The sequence below is a fragment of the Jaculus jaculus genome, unplaced genomic scaffold (assembly GCF_020740685.1).
Source record: "Jaculus jaculus isolate mJacJac1 unplaced genomic scaffold, mJacJac1.mat.Y.cur uX1, whole genome shotgun sequence".
In the NCBI taxonomy this organism is placed as follows: Eukaryota; Metazoa; Chordata; class Mammalia; order Rodentia; family Dipodidae; genus Jaculus; species Jaculus jaculus.
Genome location: NW_025423518.1, coordinates 620489 through 635045, shown reverse-complemented (window position 1 = coordinate 635045; position 14557 = coordinate 620489). Strand labels below are relative to the sequence as shown.

Sequence of the window (14557 nt, the reverse complement as noted above, 5' to 3'; positions counted from 1 at the left end):
AGAGGAAGTGGAGGGAGGAAGTAGAAGAGACAAGGAAGGAAGGGGGAGGAAGTGGAGGAGACAGGGAAGGAAGGGAGGGAGGGAGAGGAAGTGGAGGGAGGAAGTAGAAGGGACAAGGAAGGAAGGGAGAGGAAGTGGAGGAGACAGGGAAGGAAGGGAGGGAGGGGAAGTGGAGAGGACAGGGAGGGAGAGGAAGTGGAGGGAGGAAGTAGAAGAGACAAGGAAGGAAGGGGGAGGAAGTGGAGGAGACAGGGAAGGAAGGAAGGGAGGGAGAGGAAGGGGAGGGAGGAAGTAGAAGAGACAAATAAGGGAGAGGAAGTGGAGGAGACAGGGAAGGAAGGGAGGGAGAGGAAGTGGAGACAAAAAGGAAGGAAGGAAGGGAGAGGAAGTAGAAGAGAAGACAAGGAAGGAAGGGAGAGGAAGTGGAGGGGACAGGGAAGGAAGGGAGGAAGTGGAGACAAAAAGGAAGGAAGGAAGGGAGAGGAAGTAGAGGAAGTAGAAGAGACAAATAAGGGAGAGGAAGTTGAGGAGACAGGGAAGGAAGGGAGGGAGAGGAAGTGGAGACAAAAAGGAAGGAAGGAAGGGAGAGGAAGTAGAGGAAGTAGAAGAGAAGACAAGGAAGGAAGGGAGAGGAAGTGGAGGAGACAGGGAAGGAAGGAAGGGAGGGAGAGGAAGGGAAGGGAGGAAGTAGAAGAGACAAATAAGGGAGAGGAAGTTGAGGAGACAGGGAAGGAAGGGAGGGAGAGGAAGTGGAGACAAAAAGGAAGGAAGGGAGGGAGAGGAAGTAGAGGAAGTAGAGGAGACAGGGAAGGAAGGAAGGGAGAGGAAGTGGAGGGGACAGGGAAGGAAGGGAGGGAGAGGAAGTGGAGGGAGGAAGTAGAAGAGACAAGGAAGGGAGAGGAAGTGGAGGAGACAGGGAAAGAAAGAAGGAAGGGAGAGGAAGTGGAGGGAGGAAGTAGAAGAGACAAGGAAGGAAGGGAGAGGAAGTGGAGGAGACAGGGAAGGAAGGGAGGGAGAGGAAGTGGAGGGGACAGGGAAGGGAGGGAGGGAGAGGAAGTGGAGGGAGGAAGTAGAAGAGACAGGGAAGGAAGGGAGGGAGAGGAAGTGGAGGAGACAGGGAAGGAAGGAAGGGAGGGAGAGGAAGGGGAGGGAGGAAGTAGAAGAGACAAATAAGGGAGAGGAAGTGGAGGAGACAGGGAAGGAAGGGAGGGAGAGGAAGTGGAGACAAAAAGGAAAGAAGGAAGGGAGAGGAAGTAGAGGAAGTAGAAGAGACAAGGAAGGAAGGGAGAGGAAGTGGAGGAGACAGGGAGGGAGAGGAAGTGGAGGGAGGTAGTAGAAGAGACAAGGAAGGAAGGGAGAGGAAGTGGAGGGAGGAAGTAGAAGAGACAAGGAAGGAAGGGAGAGGAAGTGGAGGAGACAGGGAAGGAAGGAAGGGAGGGAGAGGAAGTAGAGGGAGGAAGTAGAAGGCACAGGGAAGGAAGGGAGAGAGAGGAAGTGGAGGGAGGAAGTAGAAGAGACAGGGAAGGAAGGGAGGGAGAGGAAGTGGAGGAGACAGGGAAAGAAAGGAGAGGAAGTGGAGGAGACGGGGAAGGAAGGAAGGAAGGAAGCAAGGAAGGAAGGAAAAAAGAGGAAGTGGAGAGAACGGGGAGGAGCGGGAGGGAACGCGGGAACGAGAGGGAACGAGACCGCGGGGTGGGGGAGGGGTGGGGGCGACGCCATATTTTTTTCTATTTTTTTTTTTGCATTTTTCTGTCTATTCGTTGGATTCGTGGGACTTTGTTTCACGATTTATCGATTTCTCTTGAAATTCCTGATCGAATTATTTAAGGTCGGGGACGTGTTGTGTTATGTGTCGATCCGTTTCTTTATTTATCTATTTATTCGAGAGACGGAATTTGTCTATTTTTCCATTTTTCCGGTTTTCCATCTACTCGAGACTGGGAATTTTCTATTTATTTATCTTATGTATCGATCCATATGTTTATTTCTCTATTTATTTGAGGGAGGGAATTTACATATTTATCTAGTTTTCTATTTTTCCGTTTTTCTAGCTACCCGAGAGTGGGAATTTATTTATCTATTTATTTATTTTGTGTGTCGATCCATTTGTTTATTTATCTATTTATTCGAGAGACGGAATTTATCTATTTTTCCATTTTTCCGTTTTTCCATCTACTCGAGAGTGGGAATTTTCTATTTATTTATCTTATGTATCGATCCATATGTTTATTTCTCTATTTATTTGAGGGAGGGAATTTACATATTTATCTATTTTTCTATTTTTCCGTTTTTCTATCTACTCGAGAGGTGGAATTTATTTATCTATTTATTTATTTTATGGGTCGATCCATTTCTTTATTTATCTATTTGTTCGAGAGACAGAATTTGTCTATTTTTCCATTTTTCCATTTTTCTATTTTTCTGTCTACTCGAGAGTGGGAATTTATTTAGGTTTTTATTCATTTTATGTATCGATCCATTTCTTTATTTATCTATTTATTCGAGAGACGGAATTTATCTGTTTTTCCATTTTTCTGGTTTTCTGTCTACTCGAGAGGTGGAATTTATTTATCTATTTATTTATTTTATGGATCGATCCGTTTCTTTATTTATCTACTTATTTGAGGGAGGGAACTTACATATTTATCTATTTTCCCATTTTTCCGTTTTTCTATCTACTCGAGAGGTGGAATTTATTTATCTGTTTATTTATTTTATGTATCGATCCATTTGTTTATTTATCTATTTATTCGAGAGACGGAATTTATCTGTTTTTCTGTTTTTCTATCTACTCGAGAGTGGAATTTATTTAGCTATTTATTTATTTTATTTATCATCTATTTATTTGAGGGAGGGAATTTACATATTTATCTATTTTTGCGTTTTTCTATCTACTGGAGAGTGGGAATTTATTTAGCAATTTATCTATTTCTCTCATGTATCGACCTATTTATTTATTAGTTTATTTGACAGCGGGAATTGATTTAATCTATTTATCCAATTATTTTTTTTTTCCCCGTGTATTCATCTATTTATTTGAGAGCGGGAATTTATTTAATCTATTTATCCAATTATTTTTTTTTCCCCGTGTATTCATCTATTTATTTGAGAGCGGGAATTTATTTAATCAATTTATCCAATTTTTATTTTCCCGTGTATTCATCTATTTATTTGACAGCGGGAATTTATTTCATCTATTTATCCAATTTTTATTTTCCCGTGTATTCATCTATTTATTTGAGAGCGGGAATTTATTTAATCTATTTATCCAATTATTTTTTTTTTTCCCCGTGTATTCATCTACTTATTTGAGAGCGGGAATTTATTTGATCTATTTATCCAATTTTTATTTTCCCGTGTATTCATCTCTTTATTTGACAGCGGGAATTTATTTCATCTATTTATCCGATTATTATTTTTTTTTCCCCGTGTATTCATCTATTTATTTGAGAGCGGGAATTTATTTATTCTATTTATCCGATTATTATTTTTTTTCCCCTGTGTTTTTATCGATCCGCTTTCCTCTTTATTTGAGAGTGGGTGTTTACTCTTGGGAGGGCCTTATTCTTACTAATTTTCCCGCATTTATTAATTTATTTAACTTATTTTTAATTCATTCATTCATCCACTGACGTTTTCATTTCTGCCGCCGCCACAAACAATTAACGATTTGTTGTTAAAATATTCATCATCACTGCGTTTTCTGAGGTCGGGTCCAACACACCCGACTGATTTATTAACATTATTTTTATTATTATTTATTATTATTATTTGGGATTTTGAAGTCAGGTCCACCACACACAATTCATTTATTATTGCTATTATTATTATTAGTATTATTATTATTAGGTTTTTCGAGGTCGGGTCGAACACACCCGATTTATTTATTATTATTATTACTAATAATAATAATGATTATTATTATTATTTGTTTTTTTCGAGGTAGGGTCCACCACACACAATTCAATTATTATTATTATTATTATCATTATTATTATCAGGTTTTTCAAGGTCAACTATTATTTATTTATTATTAACACATTATTTTATTATTATTTATTATTATTTGGGATTTTGAAGTCAGGTCCACCACACACAATTCATTTATTATTGCTATTATTATTATAATTATTAGGTTTTTCGAGGTCGGGTCGACCACACCCGATTTATTTATTATTATTATTATTAACAATAATAATAATTATTATTATTTGGTTTTTTCGAGGTCAGGTCCACCACACACAATTCAATTATTATTATTATTATTATTATTATTATTATTATCAGGTTTTTCAAGGTCAGCTATTATTTATTTATTATTAACACATTATTTTATTATTATTCGGTCTTTCAAGATCGGGTCCGCCACACCCCAATTTACTATTATATTATGATTGCTATTATTATCAACTATTATTTATTTATTATGAATACATTATTTTATTATTATTCGGCTTTTCGAGATCGGGTCCGCCACACCTCAATTTATCATTATATTGTTCTTACTATTATTAACTTTTTCATTTATCATTCATGCATCATTTTATTATTATTTGGCTTTTTGAGATCGGGTCCGCCACATCCCAATTAATTATTATATTATTATTGCTATGGTTATTAGCTTTTATTTATTTATTATTAATACATCATATTATGATTGCTATTATTGTTAACTATTATTTATTTATTATTAATGCGTCATTTTATTATTATTCGGCTTTTCGAGATCGGGTCCGCCACACCCAATTTATTATTATCTTATTTTTGCTATTATTGTGAACTATTACTTACTTATTATTAATACGTTATTTTATTATTATTCGGCTTTTCAAGATCGGGTCCGTCACACCCCATTGATTCATCATTATTAATATTATTTATGTTTTTCAAGGTCGGACCCACCACACCCAATTGATTTATTATTACTATTATTAATTATTATTATTATTACTATTATTTTTTATAATTATTTGGATTTTTTTGAGGCCGCATCTGGTCTCACGCCAGCCTCATCGTTATGACCCACCACCTCAGTCACTCTGTATTTTTAATTAATCAACTAATTAATTAAAATTTTTCATTCGAAATCATTGCATATTCGCCAAATTTCGATTTTTTTTTTATTCCTTTCGGAGCGCAAGGCGCGCTGGTTGGGTGAGCGTAGGCGTGAGATCAAGAAAAATAAAATAAAACATGGTGGAGGATGGAGATATTAATTAAATAGCTGAACCTTCGAAAAATGTCCGGAACCAAAAATAAGTAAATAAACCAATCACTTACTTAATTAAGTCTTCGAAAATTGACCCAAACCAAAAATAAATACATAAAATAATTACTTAATTAATTAAATATTTCCTTGAAAAATGTCTCAAGCCAAAAATAAGTACATTTAATAATTTCTTAATTAAGTCTTTGAAAAATGTCTCGAACCAAAAATGAACAAATAAAATGACAAATAAATTATTTAAGTCTTTGAAAATTGTCTTGAACCAAAAATAAATAATATAAATATAAATAAATAAAGTAATTACTTAATTAATTAAGTCTCTGAAAAATGCCTCGAACCCAAAAATAAATAAATAAAGTAATTACTTAATTAGTTAGATGTTTGAAAAATATCTGGATCCAAAAATCAATAAATAAAATAATTACTTAATTAATTAAGTCTTTCAAAACTGCCTGAAACCAAAAATAAATAAATAAATTAATTATTTGATTAATTAATTCTTTGAAAAATGTCTGAAACCAAAAATAAATAAGTGAAATAATAACTTAATTAATTAAGTCTTTGAAAAATGACTCAAACCAAAAAAAAAAATAAAATAAAATAACAAATAAACTAAATAAATTTTTGAAAAATGTATCGAACCAAAAATAAATAAACAAAATAACAAATTAATTAAGTCTTTGAAAAATGTCTGAAACCAAAAATAAATAAATGAAATAATTACTTAGTTAATCAAGTCTTTGAAAAATGTCTGAAACCAAAATTAATAAGTAAAATTATTGCTTCGTCAATGTAAAGTCTCTGTAAAATGTCTTGAACCGAAAATAAATGAATAAAATAACAAAGAAATTAATTAAATCTTTGAAAAATGTCTCGAACCAGAAAAAAGTGAAATAAATGGTTATAATTTGAAACAGACTCCACTGTAATGAAAAGAAAACAAAACTTTGATATATTTGCTTATTAATTTTTAATTTTTATTAACATTTTTCCATGATTATAAAAAAAATCTCCCATGGCAATTCCCTCCACTTTTATATATTTATCTATTTTATATATATATATATATATATATATAATATAATATATATATTATATTATATATAATATAATTATTATTATATTATATATTATATAATTATTATTATATATTATATTATATATTATTATTAATTATATAATATATTATATAATTATTATTATATTATTATATATATTATATGTACATAAAATATATATGTACATATATCTAATATATATATTATATATAATATTATATTATATATATAATATTTATATTTATAATTATGTAAGTTATATATAGTACTTTCAAATATCCATATAAATACATATATATGTGTACTTATATATATATAATATTTGTATTTATAACGTATGTAAGTTAAGTATAGTTCTTTCAAATATACATATATACATATATATGTGTTTTTAGATATATAATATTTACATTTATAACGTATGTAAGTTATACATAGGATTTTCAAATATACAAAATATATAAAAAATTAGTTTAAAAATAAAAAAATACATAAAAAAATATATGATTAAAAACATACATCATTTACATATAATATTTATATACTTATAATACGTATGGTTTATATATAATGTTTATAAATATACAAAAATGTGTAAACATAAATTAAAAAATATATAAAACACACACATGAAATATGAAAATACACGAATAAATGAATTTTTTTTTTAAAAAGGGATAAGCTTATTTATTTACCTGTTGCTACTTTATTCATTTTATGACTTATATATTTATTTATTTTATATTTATTAACGTAATTATTTTTTTTATATTCCCCATGGAAGCTGGATGAAAAGGCGGGGTGCAGGGGGGAATTTTTCTGTGTGTGTGTGTGTGCGCGTGTGGCACAAAAACTCCTTTCTCCCCCCACAAGTGCTGTGAAAAAAAAATATTTTTAAGTGTTTTTTAATTTTTTTCTTATTTTTTGCATGCATGCTGCGAAGAGAATTGGATTTCTTTGCATGCGAGTCACAAAAAAAGTGTTTTTTAAAATTTTCTTTGCATGCATGCTGCAAAGGTAGTTGCATTTCTTGGCATGCACGTTGCAGAAAAAGTGTTTTTTAATTTTTTTAAATTTTTTTGCAGATTTGGATTTCTTTGCATGCACATTGCAAAAAAAGTAGTTTAAATTTTTTTTTATTTTTTGCAGAATTGGATTTCTTTGCATGCATGTTGCAAAAGAAAGTGTTTTTTAAATTTTCTTTTATTTTTTGCATGCATTCTGCAAAGTGATTTGGATTTCTTGGCATGCACCTTGCAAAAAAAGTGTGTTTTAAATTTCTTTTATTTTTTGCATGCATGCTGCAAATAAAATCGGATTTCTTTGCATGCACGTTGCAAAAAAGAAATTGTTTTTTAAAGTTTTTTTGCATGCATGTTGCAAAGAGAATTGGATTTCATTGCATGCACGATGCAAAAAAACGTGATTTTTAAATTTTTTTTTTTTTTTTACTTTTTGCATGCATGCTGCAGAGAGAATTGGATTTCTTTGCATGCAGGTTGCAAAACGAATTTTTTTAAATTTCTTTTATTTTTTGCATGCATGCTGCAGAGAGAATTGGATTTCTTTGCATGCACGTTGCAAACAAAAATGTTTTTTAAGATTTCTTTTATTTTTTGCATGCATTCTGCAGAGGGAATTGGATTTCTCTGCATGCAAGTCGCAACAAAAAAATTGTGTATTTTTTTTTTTTTTTTGCATGCTGGTTGCAAAAAGTGGGTGTTTCTTTGCATGCATGCACGTTGCAAGAGACTGTGCTTTTATTGACGCATGCGTGATGCAGAAATGTTTGCATGCACGTCGCAGAGGAAAAAAAAAATTGGCGTTTGCATGCACGCCGCAGGAAAAATAATTGCCTTTGCATGCAAGCCTGCTGCAGGAAATGTCTAAAAATTTGGTTTGTGCATGTCTGTTGCAAGAGTTGTTTATTTAAAAAAAATTGCTGGGGGGGGAGAAGAGGGAATTAACATGGGATTTTTTTTAATAATCATGGAAAATGCTAATAAAAATTAAAAAAATAAAACAGAAAAAATTGCTGTTCGTGCATGCCTGCATGCTGCACGCATTTTTTTTTTTACGTGCGCGTTGCATAAAGAAAATGTTTTTGTATGCGTTTATTATTTACTTTATTGTTTGTTTTTAAAGAAAAACGTCGTGTGCGTGAGGGACGAGAAATGCGACGGTTGTCGGGGGGGAAAAAAGGAAAAAAATCAGGTTTCAAAAGAGCCTGCGCATTTCTGTAATAGTGATTTATTTATATTTTTTTATTTTTTTAAGAAACCGTTGGCTCTTCATGATTGGGGAGTTGTCGTTTAATTTTAATTTATTTTCTTTTAAATTTATTTTTAAAATTTAATCTAGTTTTTCTGAATTTTTTTCCAATTTATGTTTTTTAATTTAGTTCTTAAATTCTATAAAGTGTTTTTTTTTTTTAAAATCATCAGTCTTTAAAAATTCAATTTAATTCATGTTTATTAGTTTGCCTTTTGGAACCCTGTTTCAATATATTTTTTAAAAAAAACCTGTTTGTTTTTTTTTAGTTTTAATTTTTTAATTTAATTTATTTTTATCTATTTTTAAATCAAATTTTTAAAAAAATCTATTTTTGGGAAGTGTCGGGGCGAGGGAGGGAGGGAGGGAATTATCATGGGTTTTTTAAAAAAAAATTTTAATATATGTTATTTTGGTTTTTTAAATTTTTTAAATTTATATATATATATATATTTTTATGATCATGGAAGATGTTAATAAAATTTTTTTTTAAAAAATCGATTTTTAAAGGGGAGAAAAAAAATTGTGTGTGTGTCTGTGAGGAATGAGAAATGCGCCGGTCACCGCTGGAGCCAAAAGAAAACATAAAAAAAAAAAAACACCAAAAATCAGCAAAAAAAGGAAAAGCCAGAAATGCACGCAGCCTGCGTGCTTGCAAGGGAGCTTTATTTTGGGGGGAATTGCCGTAAAAAGAGGGATTTTTGGGCCACCGCACTCTGCTGCAAAAGGGGGGTCCGAGGGGGTTCTGCGGGCCCCGACGAGGGGTGAAGGGGCCCATTGCGGGGGGCGAGCGACTGCCGTCAGCCTGTCACTTCCCCTCATTCTCCTCGTTTGATCCTTATTCTCCTTTTTTTTTAAAAAAAAAAATAAAATTCATCTTTTTTTTTTTTAAATTTCACCTTTTTAAAAAAATTTCATCTTTTTTAACAATTTTCGTTTTTGCTATATTTTTATTCCTTCGATTTTACCTATTTTTTCCATTTTTTATTTCAGTTTACCCATTTTGTTACTTCTCTCAATTTATTCTATTTTCATTTTCATTCTATTCAATTTTTATTTATTTTTACTCTATTTTAGTTCCATCTACTCTTCTTATTATTACTCACATTTTGTTTTGTTTTTATTTTTAATCAATTTTATTTATTTTTACTCTGTTTTAGTTCCGTCTACTCTTCTTCTTATTATTACTCACATTTTATTTTGTTTTTATTTTTAATCAATTTTATTTATTTTTACTCTATTTTAGTTCCGTCTACTCTTCTTATTATTATTACTCACATTTTATTTTGTTTTTATTTTTAATCAATTTTATTTATTTTTACTCTATTTTAGTTCCGTCTACTCTCCTTATTATTATTACTCACATTTTATTTTGTTTTTATTTTTAATCAATTTTATTTATTTTTACTCTATTTTAGTTCCGTCTACTCTCCTTATTTTTTACTCTCCTTTTATTTTTATTTCTAATCGTTTTATTTATTTTTTACTCTTTTTTCCTTCGGTTTACTCATCTTGTTATTACTCTCATTTTATTTATTTTTTTATTTTCATTCTATTCGTTTTTTAGTTATTTTTACTCTATTTTAGTTCCGTCTACTCCTCTTGTTTTTTACTCCCATTTCATTTTATTTTTATTTCTAATCATTTTATTTATTTTTGCACTATTTTAGATCAGTCTACTCATTTCGTTTTTACTCTCCTTTTATTTTATTTTTACTTTCATTCTACCCATTTTACCTATTTTCCCATTATTTTATTTCAGTTTACTCACCTTGTTATTTCTCTCAATTTCATCTTATTTTTATTTTCGTTCCACTCGTTTTTTAGTTATTTTAACTCTGTTTTAGTTCCGTCCACTCTTCTTATTTTTTACTCTCATTTTATTTTATTTTTATTTTTATTCGTTTTAATGATTTTTACTCTATTTTAGTTCCGTCTACTCTTCTTATTATTACTCTCATTTTATTTTGTCTTTATTTTTATTAATTTTATTGATTTTTACTCTATTTTAGTTCCGTCTACTCTTCTTATTATTACTCTCATTTTATTTTGTCTTTATTTTTATTAATTTTATTGATTTTTACTCTATTTTAGTTCCGTCTACTTTTCTTATTATTACTCTCATTTTATTTTGTCTTTATTTTTATTAATTTTATTGATTTTTACTCTGTTTTAGTTCCGTCCACTCTTCTTATTTTTCGCTCTCATTTTATTTTATCTTTATTTCTCATCATTTTATTTATTTTTGCTCTGTTTTAGTTCAGTCTACTCATTTCATCTTTAATCTCATTTTATTTTATTTTTATTCATTTCATTTATTTTTACTCTTTGTGTTTTATTTCAGTCTACTCATTATGGCTCTCATTTTATTTAATTTTCATTTTTATTCTGCCCATTTTACTTATTTCTCCGTTATTTTATCTCAGCCTGCTCATCTGGTTACTGCTCTCAATTTCATTTTATTTTTATTTTTGTTCATTTTGTTGATTTTTACTCTATTTTAGTTCCGTCTACTCCTCTTGTTTTTTACTCTCATTTCATTTTATTTTTATTTCTAATCATTTTATTTATTTTTGCACTATTTTAGTTCAGTCTACTCGTTTCATTTTTACTCTCCTTTTACTTTATTTTCACTTTTATTCTCTCCATTTTACGTTTTTTTTTCCTGTATTTTATTTCCGTCTACTCATCTCGTTATTGCTCTCAACTTCATTTTATTGTTATTTTTATTCTACCCATTTTACTTATTTTTCCTCTTTATTTCTTCAGTTTACTCATCTTGTTATTACTCTCATTTTTATTGTAACTCTTAGTTTTTTATTTATTTTTTTTTCTCTATGTATTTTACTTCTACTCATCTTATTGCTCCATTTTTTTATTTTTATTTTTATTCTATTTTATTTTTATTTTTATTCTATTCGTTTTATTTATTTTTCCTCTATTTTAGTTCAGTCTACTCATTTTATTATTGCTCTCATTTTATTTTAATTTTAGTTTTATTCTACCCATTTTTACTTATTTATTTTTACCCTATTTCAGTTCAGTCTGCTCATCGTGTTACTGCTCTCAATTTTATTTTATTTTTATTTTTATTCTACACATTTCATTTATTTTTTTTTTCCTCTATTTTATTTCAGTCCAATTTTATTATTACTCGCAATTTTATTTTTATTTTTGGTTTTATTCTACCCATTTTACTTTTATTTTTCCTTTCTTTTTCTCAGTCTACTCATTATTACTCTCATTTTATTATTTTGCTTTTATTTTTGGTCTATTCATCTTATAGATATTTTTTCTCTTCGTAATTTATTTCAGTCTACTCATCATATTTTTACTCGCAATTTTATTTATTTTTTTACTTTTATTCTATCCATTTTGTTTATTTTTCCTCTATTTTATTTCAGCCAGCCCATCTTATTATTACTGTCATTTCATTTTATTTTTAGTTTTGTTCTACCCATTTTACTTATTTTTCCTCTTTTTTTTTTCCAGACTACTCATCTCATTATTTCTGTCATTTTATTTTACTTTTATTTTTATTCTACTCATTTCATTTATTTTTTTTCTCTACGTATTTTATTTCCGTCTACTCACCCTATTACTCTCCTTGTTTTATTTTTAGGTTTAGTTTTATTCTATTCATTTTATGCTGATTTATTTTTATTTTTATTGTGTAAAATAATAAGAAGAAGAAGAAGAAAAAAAAATAAAATAGAAATAAAGAATGAGAAATATGATGGAGAATGGAATTTCAAAGGGAAAAGTGTGGGAGGGGAGGAGAGGGTGGGAATTGCCATGGGATTTTTTTTTTTTTTTTATAATCATGAAAAATGCTGATAAAAATTTTAAAAATTAAAAAAAAAATTTAAAAAAAGAATAAACATAAAGAAGATTTTTAAAAAATTAATTTAAAAAAAATTAAAGTCCAAGCAACGTAAAACAAACGATTACAAAAAAAGCCGAAAGGTAAAATAAAAGAGAATAATTAAAAAAAAATAATAAAAGAAATAATCATGAAATAATTTTAAAAAGCGAAATAAGAAATTAAAAAAGTACCGAAATAGAATAATCATTAAATGTAAGTGAAATAGGAAACTGGAAAAATGGCGCACTCGATCGGACACCGTGGGGCCGTGAGTTTCACACAAAGCACCAAAAAAAAAAAAAATAAAATAAAATAAAAAATTAAATTTTATTAAATTAAATTAAAATTAAATAAAATGAACAATTAAAAAAATAAATGCAAATAACGTGTTACGGTGATAAACATAAATGAAATAAATGCTCATCGTAAACGTGAATTGGTGAGAGGTAATTAAAAATAATCGCAAAAATATTAAATTTTTTTTAAAAAAATGATTGAAAATAGAATAGATTTAAAAAAAAAAAAAAAACCGAACAGACGCTGAGTGAATGAGTGACGCGGAGGCCCTCGCTCCGTCCGTCTGTCCGTCCGTCCACCCGTCCATCCTCCCAGGAGTCACGGTCACGTCTGCTGAGCCGACACCTTTCTGTCCGTCTGTCCGTCTGCGCATCCATCCAACTTTCTGTCCATCCGTCAGTCTGCGTCTCTGTCCACCAGTCTGTCCATCCGTCTGTCTGTGCATCTGTCCACCTTTCTGTCCATCCGTCTGTCTGTGCGTCTGTCCACCTGTGTGTCCGTCCATCCGTCTGTGCATCCGTCCACCTGTCTTTCCATCCATCCGTCTGCGCCTCTGTCCACCTGTCTGTCCATCAGTCCGTCTGCGCCTCTGTCCACCAGTCTGTCCATCCGTCCGTCTGTGCATCCGTCCACCTGTCTGTCCATCCGTCCGTCTGCGCCTCTGTCCACCCGTCCGTCCATCCATCTGGGCATCCGTCCACCTGTCTGTCCATCCGTCCGTCTGCGCGTCTGTCCACCTGTCTGTCCATCCATCCGTCTGCGCCTCTGTCCACCTTTCTGTCCACCTGTCCGTCCATCCATCTGTCCACCCGTCCGTCCATCCATCTGCACATCCGTCCACATTTCTGTCCATCCGTCCGTCTGCGCGTCTGTCCACCTGTCTGTCCATCCGTCTGTCTGTGCATCTGTCCACCTTTCTGTCCATCCGTCCGTCTGCGCGTCTGTCCACCTGTCTGTCCGTCCATCCGTCTGTGCATCCGTCCACCTGTCTGTCCATCCGTCCGTCTGCGCGTCTGTCCACCTGTCTGTCCATCCATCCGTCTGCGCCTCTGTCCACCTTTCTGTCCACCTGTCCGTCCATCCATCTGTCCACCCGTCCGTCCATCCATCTGCACATCCGTCCACATTTCTGTCCATCCGTCCGTCTGCGCATCCATCCACCTGTCTGTCCACCCATCTGGGCATCCGTCCACCTGTCTGTCCATCTCTGCCTCTGTCCACCTGTCCGTCCATGTCCGCCCACCTGTCTGTCCGTCCGTCCTTTTGCGCACGTGTCCACCTGTCTGTCCATCTGTCTTTTCATCTGCGCATCCGTCCACTTGTCCATCCGTCCATCTGTGCACGTGTCCACCTGTCTGTCCACCTGTGTTTGCATCTGTGCCTCTGTCCACTTGTCTGTCCATGTGTGCCTCTGTCCATCTGTCTGTCCATCCGCCCATCTGCGCACATGTCCGCCATCTGTCTTTTCATCTGTGCGTCCGTCCACCTGTCTGTCCTTCCATCCATCCGTCCATCCGTCCATCTATTGGTCTGTCCATCAGTTCACCCCTCAGTCCGTCCGTCCGTCTGTCCTTCCGTCCACGGGTCCCTCCGTCCGTCCACCTGTCCTTCCGTCCATCAGTCCACGTGTCCATCCGTCTGTCCTTCCGTCCATCTGTCCATGCCTCACTCCACCCGTCCATCTGTCTGTCCTTCCGTCCATCAGTCCACGAGTCCATCCGTCCGTCCGTCTGTCCTTCCATCCACGCGTCCATCCGTCCGTCCACCTGTCCTTCCGTCCATCAGTCCACACGTCCATCCGTCCGTCCGTCTGTCCTTCCGTCCACGCGTCCGTCCGTC

At 32.6% G+C, this 14557-nt stretch overlaps 1 protein-coding gene across 1 annotated transcript in view; it reads left to right on the top strand.

Annotated features, from left to right (window-relative positions):
- Positions 1-14557, top strand: part of Nlgn4x (neuroligin 4 X-linked) — a 69870-nt gene that overhangs the window by 22225 nt on the left and 33088 nt on the right.